Source organism: Diuraphis noxia, unplaced genomic scaffold (assembly GCF_037042655.1).
Source record: "Diuraphis noxia isolate RWA-SAM2 unplaced genomic scaffold, SU_Dnox_SAM2 contig0005, whole genome shotgun sequence".
Classification (NCBI taxonomy): Eukaryota; Metazoa; Arthropoda; class Insecta; order Hemiptera; family Aphididae; genus Diuraphis; species Diuraphis noxia.
Window position 1 is genome coordinate 18,212,807 of NW_028301715.1, and position 13,186 is coordinate 18,225,992.

The 13,186-nt window shown below is 26.2% G+C and overlaps 1 protein-coding gene across 2 annotated transcripts in view; it reads left to right on the forward strand.

Moving 5' to 3' along the window:
- The window catches only part of LOC107162947 (somatostatin receptor type 5-like), a 220,315-nt gene that overhangs the window by 40,007 nt on the left and 167,122 nt on the right, over nt 1-13,186 (forward strand). Inside the window, exons 1-2 of one of the 2 annotated variants that reach the window (XM_089228641.1) lie at nt 8,843-8,970; nt 10,286-10,365. The gene's annotated coding sequence lies outside the window, so the exon portion shown is untranslated. Of the gene's footprint in view, nt 1-8,842; nt 8,971-10,285; nt 10,366-13,186 lie in introns of those variants that run through there. The other variant, XM_089228640.1, reaches the window with a different exon arrangement.

The following is a 13,186-nucleotide window of genomic DNA, read 5'->3' on the forward strand; positions in this document are numbered from 1 at the left end:
TATAAGAAAAGCACACACAAGATTTTAATCAAAGATATTACTGTAGGGAGACTTGGAGTAGCTCAAAACTGAACTAAATTATTTAATTGAGAATAATGACAAATCATCTGATTAGATTTTGGTTTTGGATTCCAGTTATTTGGCGAGAACAACTGCAAAGCATCTCTGAGATTATCTCTCTCACTCTCTCAGAAAAATAATAATATTTTTTGTCTCAACGAAATATATTGACTGTTAATATTGCAACTGATGAATTGATGACAATTCTATTACTATAATTCGTAACCATACCAAACATTTGACGTTATTCACCCTGACCCTATTAATCACATACAAAATTCAGAATGGTGGTATACTTACCAGTAAATACTAGGAGTGCAAATCAGTAGATAAGAGCTTATACACTTAGAATATCATTTTAATTTATTGGTTAATCATTAGAAAACGATCTCAATTCCAAGCATTCGGAATTGGGATGTCACTTAATAGTTCTCCCAAAGGAAATTATCTACGAGATGTAACAAATTCAAAAAAAGTGATTCAATCATGTCTCCACCAGGTTCAATATACTGGACGGATTTCTCAAGATAGCGCCCATATCCCATATAATTCAGACATTATATTTGTTTGAAAATACCAAATCATCTACATGAATGGACAGAGAATCTCCATAATCCACTGTCGGATCATTCACCAGTTATCTTAATTCTTACTACTCTAAACCATTAGACAAAATAATCAGTTATTCATTAAATAATAAAATATAAAATGAGAACATTTCTAATATTATTATAGAAGTTACGAAAATAAATAAATATATCAACAATATTATGAGAAATATAATATCTGTTAAAAGTAACAATTTTTATTCCTTACACTTGTACTTTTTATATGAAAATATATAATTTATATTATTTTATTCACAAAACAATTTTGGTTCTTTCTGAAATTTAGCTTACAATTTTTTAATTGGTCTTACTTATTAAATTTTTTTAAACTAAACATTTTAAGAGATCTATAAAAAATGATCTTAAAATATATTTTTAGTTAATATGAGTTTTAAATCTTTTTTTATGAAGCCTATTAAAATAATTTACATGTTTATTGCTGATATGTGTTTCGTCACTGTTTTAATCTAAAATGTTAAGGACAGACGCGGATACAAGAGGGTCCATGGGAGCAATGCCCCCCCCCTAAAATCTAAAAAAAAGAGGCTATAATACTATTCATTATAGAATAGATCTATTCTATAATCAATGAAAATACTAAATTATTCTTATTACATATTTCTATATTAGATTATGTTTTTTATGATGAAGATGTTTTTCATTTAATAAATAAAATATTAAAATTATTAATTACTTAGCCCATTAGTAATTCTAGCTCTGAAAGAATATTCTCTTCATTACGACGTCTTAAAACATGGTTAAGATCAAAAAATGTTTGTTTAATTATTTTTTAGCCTATTTAAAGGTAACCTAATCAGTAATCCTCATTATCCTGATGTCGAAAGATATTGGCATAATAAACCTTGATAATCTCAATTAATAATATTTGATTTCCCCCCCCCCCCCCATAAATCTATTCTGGATCCGGGCCTGGTTAAGGTAGAGGATATGTTCACCTTATTTCCTTTTAAATTATTAATCGTAAACATTGCTCTTCTATACAAAATGTATACTCCTACCAACTTTTTTAGGTTTCATTGGTACTTGTGTTAAATAATTTTATAAATAAAAAATTATATTTTTTATATATTTTAAGCTGTAATCATTGTTGAATTAAGTAAATTCCTATAATGTATAACGTAACAACAACTTACAGGTAAAGCAATGAAAGCTCATGCTAAAGCTTACTGTGCCACGTCAATGCATAATACAATACTGAACGTCGTTCAAATCTACTATCTTTGTACATTTTTTTTTCTTTTAAACACAGCTTAGAAAATCACTTAAGAACAATTTCTGCAGACTTTCGATAGGTATTTAAAAAGATTTCTTAAATTGTTGGAGACCCACCAAAAAAGTTAGGTAGGTTCAATGTTCAAATCTACTACAACCACATCGAAAAAAAACAGATAGTTGTGCTGTAGAGATAAAGAAATATCTGAGACTTTTCGCTAACATGTCTTATCAAAATTATTCCAGTCACATAACAAAATGATTATCCTCAAAACAGCTGACGAAATTGATAGAATACTTATCGATGACGACTATTCACCACATTTCCAATAACTTTTCTACTCAAGCTTTTCTACCGAAGAGTTTTCAGCTGAATGCACTTGAATTACGATCGACGAAATAGCTCGTTAACACCCCTCTCCCCCCAACGCGCAATCATTCATCTGACACATATATTTAGCGTAAAAGTTTTATTACTATGCGTGTCTGTCTTGCTTTCCAATCCAGTAGGAATTCGCAATCATAGTTCTGTTTCTCGAACCATCTAATTTAAATTTTAGTTGAAAAATGAAAATACCTTGTAAGGATAATAAATCTAATATTTTGTGATATTATAACTATTGACATTTAGACTATTTCAACATTTCCCATTATAAAACCCGACATTGAATAGTATTACAATATGACTTAATATTTTTTTTCCGTTGTTTAGTGCCTACATTATTTTATTTTTGTTTATTTTTAACACCATGATAGGTATTGAACAAAGTTGTTTATAAAATAAAACGTTATACTTTGATGTTTTGGGCGCAAAACTTTCAAAATAAACATCCGAAGGTTTAAGAAAGCTAAAAAAACAGCAAGCATAGACAAATAAACTACAAGAAAAATTACTTAAAATTGGATTTTTAGTCTAAAATTCAGATTTTAATGATTGTTTCATTGCTCAAATTTAAGCTCAAAATAAATATTATCATGTTAAATTAATTTAAAATAATAAATTGTTATAAACACAAATGTTCTCAATAGAATTATTTATGTGTGCTTGCAATTTATTTTTTATTTTTTGAAATCTAATCAACCAGAAACCTAAAATATTTATTTCAATTGAAACTTGACTTTTCATCTGAAATATAATATTCTAATGAACTGGATATTTTAATTGAGAGCCTAAATCATAAGTTACCCATATTATTGTATTCCATTAGTCTATTAAACTGCATACATACTACATAGCTTACATTTTATACAGTCGATATGTGTGAAGTAAAAATGTTCTGATTTCGGTTGACATTTTTTTTTGTTAAGTTTTAACTTTGGTGAAAAATTATGTACTAAATAACACTGGTTGGCAGAGGTGTTTAAGGATAATTCCCGACTGACCCTGTTATCCAAGGTGATACAATATAATATAACAGTAAACTGTATACCTGTATATATAAATACGGTGTCAGTATGCAGGTGGGTAGTCATTTTTTTTTCTCTAAAATAACGAAATAAATACATAAATAAAGAAGTTAACTTAGTAGAGGCGTTTTTTGGGGGGAACTGATGATCATAGCCAGTGGAAATAAAAATAACATTTAAAAAATAATGATAAATACTTAATAATTTTTATCATAATAATAATATTATGTAGAATACGAGTAATATAATTAACCGGGTGTGAGCGCCGAGCAATAATGTAATCACGGTAACGTTTTACGATTTACCGATCCATTTATAAAAATACACATGTTGACATGGGGATTGATGTATAAATCATGAGACCTCCGATCGTTGGGATTCATTCGTCTTCAAGGTTCTCAAGGACTCGATAAGTATTCGATTACGTCTAACACCTTTTTTGGTTGTATCAAAATGTGCGTTCATTACAATTATAATTATAATTAGATGTTATAAATCTTGTATATGTTTTAGAAAATCAAATCACTCTCTGAAATCACAACTGATCAACGAATAGCTAACTTTTTTTTGAAATAAGGTGCCAACTTGAATGCTAAAGCATTTTTAAATATTTGATTTATAGGATATTAGTATCAACGAATAGTGTTCTTGGTATTTTTTTGGTGTGTTTAAGTATTTTAAAATATAAACAAATAAAAACCAAATTAAAAAACTATTTATTTTTAACTTAAATTTCGATAATACACGATTAAAATACATAAATAAATTTAAATTATTATAAATGTATAAACGTTGTATATATGTGCCCTATACATAATATTATATATTATATACATATATACGCACTGTAAGGTATTATCATAGCTTCAATGTTTTTTAAAGAATTCTTAGATAATATTTAAACATAGAAAATCTTAAAATTAAAAAATTAGATTATTATAAGTTTCTTTAACATGAGTCTTTTTTATGGGATTGACAAGTTTTGTGTCGATAAAAATGTATTAATGCATATTTTTACTACTCTAAACGATTTAATGATGTATACGAATTAAAAAAGTTATAAATTATAAACAGTTTTAATAACAATGAAATTGAGATAACTTATGGAAGTTATTACAGATTGTGGCTAAATATATAATAATTATGTGGCCTTAATGAAGCACTTAAACATCCATTCTTATTAGCTTATACGAAGACAAACTTAACGCATACATAATAATATACAAAAATTATGAAAGTAATAAAATCAGTCAGTAGAAAATAGGTTTTCTTAAAAAATTTTCAATTTATTTACAACATTATATTATTCAGTCAAAAATAAACAAGAAATATATATACATGTATGATAAATTATATTTTTACATAATACTTATGAGTATTCAAAATATATATCTTTAGAACTACCTATTATAATAGTATTATTTATTTATTTTCTTTGGTAAATTTACAATTTTATTTTAAAGATCATAAGATTATAATATAAGAGGACATTAATAATCCTTCTTTTTACTATGCAGAAGTTATATGGATAATGCAATTTAGTAGTAACTTAGCTTTTTTATTTTATACCTTTGATTTAATTATAAATACTTAACACTTGCATTAGAATTGTATATTAATGATTTATTATTGGGTTATGAGTCTGGATTATTTTATATTTAAATATTTAACTAAAAATAGTAGGTATTAAAAACAAATAACTGTTTACAATATGCCGGGAAAACGTAGAAAGATAACTTTAACATAAACTAAATCAAGTAGAGTTTATACTCGTTTATTATTATGTCTTACTCTTCAGAATTATACAATATAATCTCAACTATAGACGGGAATTTAGAAAGGCGCTTGGAAAACTCGTTAATTTTATTTAAATTACAATTATTAGCTTACTTTTCATTTTAAATATAGTAACTAGTTCATACATACTTATCTAGGTACTCAAATTTACTTTTTTGAAATAATAATACAGTCCAACAAATATATTATCTTGCATTCGCATACCTATTTAAGTTTTTTTTAAACACAATAGATTCATGTAACTTCTTGTAAAACTAGCTAGTAAAGTCGAAATAACTTTTATGCATCTTTGGTGTTAAAATAAGTACCTTAAAAATAAAGATATAATTCCATGTTTTACAATTTTTTTTAGCTTGTTTTAAGTAATTAAGATGTTATATATTATATAAATTTAAATTTAACTCATTATAATTAGAAATAATTTTTATTGATTATTAATTATTAATTAATGAATAGGTACTCTATAAACGCAATATTTTTATTGTTAATAACAAATTAATAACTTAATTCAATCTTTATGAGATAAAATATATTTATTATTATTGTTAATATTGTTTTTATTTATTTTTTAAACACAAAAATTATATCAAATGATCTAAATATTCTAAATGCTTATTGTGTAATTTACTTCAAATCACTATCTTGGCAGAAATTAAAGAACGTCTAATTATTAAAATATGAAATACGTAATTATATGAATTATATTCCAAAACAAAACTAAATTTTTGAAGATTTTTTACTTAAAATGTACAGTAAAAAAAATTGCGTCATGCGAACAATAATAACATCGATAGTTTTTATCATGAACTAGAATTAAATTTAGGAACGACAAATTTTGAATAACATCGATAAGCATATAAAACCGCATAATATTTCCAAAAGAATCCGTGATGAGTACTACTGTATAAATACACAGTTTCCTTAAACAATATAAGCATTTTTGTCTAGAAACGGGATTTGGTTGATACTTATACAGGGTGTCCCGCGAGGATTTACCCATTGCGATATCTATCGAAATAATGGAGATTCTGGTTTTATAGTAAGATTCACAGGGATAAGAACTACAATTATTTCATTTTTTTATTTATTTTAATATTTGGGTTAAAAAGCTAAAAAATATATTTTTTTATTTAATTATTTCCAAAAAAATTAAAGATAGCCATTTTGTAGAGCTTATTTTTCTGAAAATATTGACGTTTCAAAATTTTATTTTCATTAACTTCCTGATTTTTAATATTTTTTCTAGTTTTGAAGAAATAAAATATGATTATAATTTATAACTATTAGGAACACGGAAGGTATTCTCGGACGGCCGTATGGGAATGCGCGCGGCCCGGCGGGTCACATGTTTGATAACATTACGGTGTTAAATAATTCGCAATTTTTCTCGAAACTAAAAAAAATATTAAAAATCAGGTAATTAATGAAAATAAAATTTTGAAACGTCAATATTTTCAGAAAAACAAACTGAACAAAATGGCTATCTTTAATTTTTTTGGAAATAATTAAATATATTTTTTAACCAAAACATTAAAATAAATTAAAATATGAAACAATTGTAGTTCTTATCCCTGTGAGTTTTATTACCAAACCAGAATTTCGATATCACTATTATTTCGAGAGATATCGCAATGGGTAAATCCTCACGGGACACCCTGTATATTATTACGTCCGGGTATGATAATATTATATTTACCTACATCGTTTTTGCAGTCATTATTTCACTGCATGACGCCTATTGGGATATTTTCAAAACTAATTTTGTTGAAAGTATCACACGAGTGCTGTATATTTATTTTGTTTATACAAATGCGAATTGTGTGCTCATAGTAGGTACACGTCGTGTTAATATAGTTTGTCCTATGAGGATATTTTGGAATAAATGTTTGAATCACTTAATTTAACGAAATCAAATACCTAGGTACTGCAGAACCGTGTTAGTTAACTGCAGAATCCATAGTAATTTTATTTTATTTTCAATGGAAATATTCGAATAGGAATTTGCAAATATAATATGTACACAGGAGAACTTGTTTAGCGATGCACGTATCGTTCGATGTCGTTGAACGTTTTGCTTCGTTATATTCCAGATTCGACCACGAATATTATAATAAGTTTTTATAGTTTCGACTTTCTCTCCGTCCGGTCAAATGTCCCACGAGCGTCTTTAGCATAATCTGACAATGTCTGTTATTTTAATATTTTTGGATTGAGCTTATCAGTTGAAATTCGCGGCGATAGGGAAACATGGGTTTACAGAGTACAGCCTAGCTATTTAGGCACCAAATTGTTTAGGTACACGCTTTCAACGTATGAAAACAAATTATACATAAGATAATTATAAATTCATTTTACAGTTTTGTTTTTGATTGTCAGTTTCTTGAAAATGAATAAATCATTGTTAAACTTTAATCGGCTTGCGATACATAATTAATGAATTATTACAATGCATTGTAATTATTATTATTTCCATTTTAATGAATAATTTATTTTAAAAATTAACATTATTCAAACCGTGTAGACACTGGATATTTTTAATATATATATTTTTAATCGTAAGCTGGTGATTTGAGTCAGATCATGGTATTTAAAGTATAATATTTTAATATCATGATATTGGAACAATAGAGCTTTATAATCAAAATATTTTTATCATAAATTGTTTGTATTGTTGAAGATGAAATTTAATGTTAAGGTATTAAAATTAAACCTTTATATAAAATAGTTTATATCTGTTTTAATCCTTTGTATAATTTAAAATGATTGTTATTATTTTAAATTTATCATGCAAAACAGAACTTTACTAAGGTATAAATAAATCATAACATTTCTAAAAAATAATAAAACGTTCAGCTTTGATTGTTATTTAAATATTAGCAAATCAATAATATATTTTTTCCATTAAAAAATCTTATTACAATAATAGATTAATTTATCAAAAATACTGTTCACAATAATATTATATTAAGCAATTACAAATAAAACAAGTTTCATAAAAGTAAATAAATTACAAAGGAAGTAACTAAATGTTTTTATTATTTAATCGAAAAAGAAAAACACTACAGTATGAAATAAATTCGTACCTTTATGTTTTTTAAAATGGTACAAAAAATAACAATTGTGTATCTGATATACATATACATTTAAGTTATTTTTAATCCGGTATTCTGTTTTAATACTGATACTATAATTTTGTTAGTATATTAAAAACAATCATCATCGGTTTAACACAAAAGATTAATCATCAGTTGAAGTTTTTTGACAAAAATATGAAAAAGTTTTACATGTTTTATTCATAAAACTGAACACACGAATAATGTGATACACTTGATTCGAAATGTTCAATAAATATAAATAGGGCAGATACCTTATTTTGTTAGCCCTCTGTTGTTGAATAATGAGTACTATTATAGTATTTACCTACTAAAAATGCTTAAATCATGTTATATACATATTATAAATTATGGCTTTTTGTGTGTTTAGCTGACTGCTTTTACATATTATTATTATATAGTGTAAAATAGAGAGTCTATTTTGTAATTTCATAGATTAGTTTTGGCATAACTACAGAAAAAATAAACCGCCAGGTTAACAAATTGTTAATATAATTGTATAGAGCACAGTTAATTTTTTTCCAACTCGGTTATTAATGTTAATAATGATAAATATTAATACTTATTAATTAATAATAATAATAATAATAATAATATTCATGAAAATAATTTAAAAAGAGGGTTTGCTTTTTATTGACTCGTATTCTCATGGTACTTGCGTATGCATACACATCTATATCATGGATTATGATTATAGCATACTGACATTGTCATAGTGAGAGGGGTTGAAAGTAGAACTTACAAAATGTCTGGCAAGTACCCATTTTTTTATTGCTCGAATTATGGTTTAATTTTAAACTATTGATTAGATATACGGTATATCTATGGTATATCATATACCATATGATCCCGCCCATGGCTTAAAATTAAAACCATCATGCACACTAGTAACAGTTAAGATCTCGCAACATCAGACATTTTGTGATCCAACGAAATTATTGTTTCGATACTAGTCAATTATATTTTAGTCCTTAGTCTATATTTTATAATTCTTACCAAATTGAAAGGTTAGTGTAGATTTATGTCTTAAGTCTTTCCAGAACAGGGTGGCAAATGAAAATATTACTTTAAATCAGTGGTTTCCAAGCTTTTTGGTTCACGGCACACAATTATACATCACACGTTTTCGCGGCACACTCAACGCAAATGTAATGGAATAACGTACTGTTCACAATATTTGTTACTAGAATAATTACATCAGACATTTTTCGCGGTACACTGGTTGAGAACCGCTACTTTAGATGCATCGATGTAAGGCATAGTTTTGGTTTTTAATTTTTTCTTCTAATAATTAGAAGAAAAAATGATTTAAAAAAAAAAAATTATTCAATATTGATAAATTCATGCCACTTGGTGGTGTGTGTATGAACTAACCAACCTTAGTCGTCAGCAGCGCTAACCATAATTGGGAAAAAAAATAAAAATGTATTTTTTAGGTGGCCAGCAGCTGCATTGCACACCATGACAGCCGCGCAATGCACCACCGTGCCGGAAATATTTAAGCTAAACTTTACAATAATTATTGTAAATATGCACGCTTGTCGTCCAAAACAGCTTAACTGGAAATGTTTTACCGCCACCGCTCGTCATAATGTCTTTGTCTAGAAGTATTAAAATCTACGGTTAAAATATATTATCCATTTTAATTAGTTTTAGTTAACTGTTATTACGCCGCGAGTGTATTTTATGACGTAACAAGTACGAAAAAAGACTTAATAATATTTGCAATTATTTAATAAGAATATTTCGTGTCAGTAATCTCCCTAGAAGTATCGCGTTTACGATTTTCGACAAAACTGCAAATTTATTATAAATCCGTCAAATATATTTTGCCTTAATTGTTGAATACGATGTGTATGTGTGTGTGTTAATTATAAAACTTTCGGATGCGGTACCTTAGTGAACACATTCTCTTAAATTATTCGAATTAATCTTGTTGGTTTGTTTGTCACCATGCACAGCGTGAGCTAATTAGAACCTAGTGAATATGTATGACCAATTCAAAGTATACTATGCAATAAAACTAATAATAATATTACCATGTTTTTACCAATTTGTTTTGTTTAGGTATGAGAACCGTGCACGGGAAGTTTAAAAATCCTGAATAAATGTTCTACACAATTTAATTCGAGGACAGAAATTTAAAGGTAAGAATATTTTTTCATAATCAAACATTTAAACTCAAAACGAATGATAGACAAATTGACATTAATAATAATATATACGATTATAATATTACCTATGTATAATGATTGTATTAAAACGTTGGTTACCTACTTAGTTTTGGTAGCTTAAGTACTTGTATTCCAATGATTTGATTGTTTTGGTACTAACATATGGCAATACTGAATATTATCATACTTGGTGAATATTATGCACATTTAATTACAGAAAGTTTGTGTAACGTTTAATAATATGAGCGGTGAATGTAGAGACGACATCAATAAAACTTAAAAGATCCTAATACCAATATCGAAACGCTTAGAGTTTATATTTCGAACGTTAATTTAATGAACATAATTTTGTTCACACGCGTCATTGGCGTTATATCATCAGACGATAATAATATAAATGTACCACCCCTGTATAGTGATGCATGTATTATATTATACACATAGTCGTGGTAGGTATACCACAAAGTTTCAATAATTTAAAATGGCGGACTAATGCAATCCGATCTGCTACCCCAATTGCTTTAAGACATAAATCATAGTGAGACACTCAGCGTAATATAATACCGACGAGGAGAATAATGATTATATTATTAAATAATAATTGAGTTTATAAAAATAATAATATATGTATGCCACACAGAAATATTTTTCATATTTTACGGTTTTTGTTTGATACGTTTAAATACGTGTTTGCGGTACCTATCTGAAATATGATTACGGTGATTGTCGTCATTAAACTATAAACATTGAACATGTTTCATTTGTCACGGGTACAGATAAACAGTGTGTTAATTGTTAGTTAATTTTTAAAGTCAGTAGCCCAAATTCAAAATGTAAAAATGGTAATGTCCAAAAATGATTTCAGGCTAAATCAAACTACTTGTTCTGGGTCAATAATGTTTATTATTTATCATAATTTTAAAATTCAATTGAGTATAATGCAGGTGCGTAAAATTGTTTGAGTAACATAACCTTACATTAGTTTTAGTTTCGTTTAAATTCAATAATTAAATAAATTATACAACTAAATGTACTATTTCGGAATATGTAGAAATGGTATTAATAACGTGAAATAATATTCCAAAAAGTATTAAAGAGGAGTGAGTTCGTAATTAAATTTGTATTATCGACTCATATTCTACTAAAAGAGTGAAACCCACAATTTGTATACCTATTATAATTAGCTGTATTTTTTAAACCATGAATTTTCATCATTCATTCAAAACTCAACTGAATGTGAAATCATTTTTTTTCAATGCATATTATAAATAAGTATTTATTTCTATGAAATTTCTGTTAGTAAATTTAAAAATAAAAATAATGTTTAGCGTTTTTTTTTAAATTTTGTGATGTGTATTATGGTAAACGCGTGGTCATTAGTCACATGTTACATGAAAAACTGCACTTAAATAATTGCAATGCAATCTTAAATAAAGATTCTAACTTTCCAATGATTTAACATTTATGTAGGTATACCTAGTAATTAAGTATACTTATTGCATATTTTATTATGAATTCACCAGTATGGTGAATGTATTAGAAAAACATATAAAGATTGCGTTAATCGTTTAAAACTTGAATTATATTTACCTACGATTAAAAAGCTTAATCACAAGTAGTTACGAGAAAAGCTCGTTGTTAAGTACCTATTGCGGACTGCAGTGCTTAACTTTTCAATAACGCCCAAAAAGTGAATCACAATAAATTATTTTCATGAACACACGTTAATTATTATACATAATTAATTTATAATAAATATACAGAATGAATTTTTAAGCATGCTTACCCTATTTGTATACTTAATATTTAATACTTAAAATATAAATGAACTCGACTTTTGGAATTTATAAGTACAGTTTAAGTTCATATTTTCGATTTTTTTATTTTTATAGTCTTTATATATTTTAAAGATGATCCTGTAAGAATATAAAATTTTGTTTTTCAAATATAGGTATCTCCCTTTTCACTTTTAATTATTCAGCAGCAGTTTTTTTTCTTTTTGAGAATTTTTATAAAATTTGAACTGTAAATTTTGAGTTGTAAAACTTGGTAAACTAACGATAATATATTTAAGGTAATGGGTTAAGTAGATATCGTCCTTGAATTATTTGAAAATGTAAGTAATATGTATCAAAATTAATAATTTTTAAAAATGACTTAAGTATAATGAATATAGTATATATTAAATATGGTTAATTTTTTTGTAAAACCATGTTTACAAATTAATATCCTTATTTTTTAAAATTTTAATAACTCTGAAATTAAATGTTAGAATTTTGGATGCATCAACATTTCCAAAACAATCACCCGCTAAATAATTTTCAATACATTAAGAAATTCTCATTTGAAAAATAAAAGTTTGTATATCGTCATTAGACACTCCTGGTTTTTACTCTTTAGGAATTCTTGAATAATCAAACAGAATTTGAATAAAAGTATTATTAAAGGGAAAATGGGGATGACCATTGAGCATATTATGTTTCATTCTGTACATACCTATATTAATATTAATTACCTAATATAAATTGTAATTGGTAATAGTTTAACAAACTTATTGTTATCTTACAAACAACAGTTATAATTTTTTTATTATTATTATTATTACTATTGATGAATTCACTTCAACATAAGTTTATTAGCGTGCTTAAATAGTGTGCTTATATATTTTTTTAGTTAAATAATTTTTCTTTAATAATCTTATTGAACTAGTTTATAAAATTCTTTAAAAAAAAAAATGTATTACCTTCTTTGTTGTTCATTTCTACTTGAGCTCCAATAAGGAATTCTAAAAGGT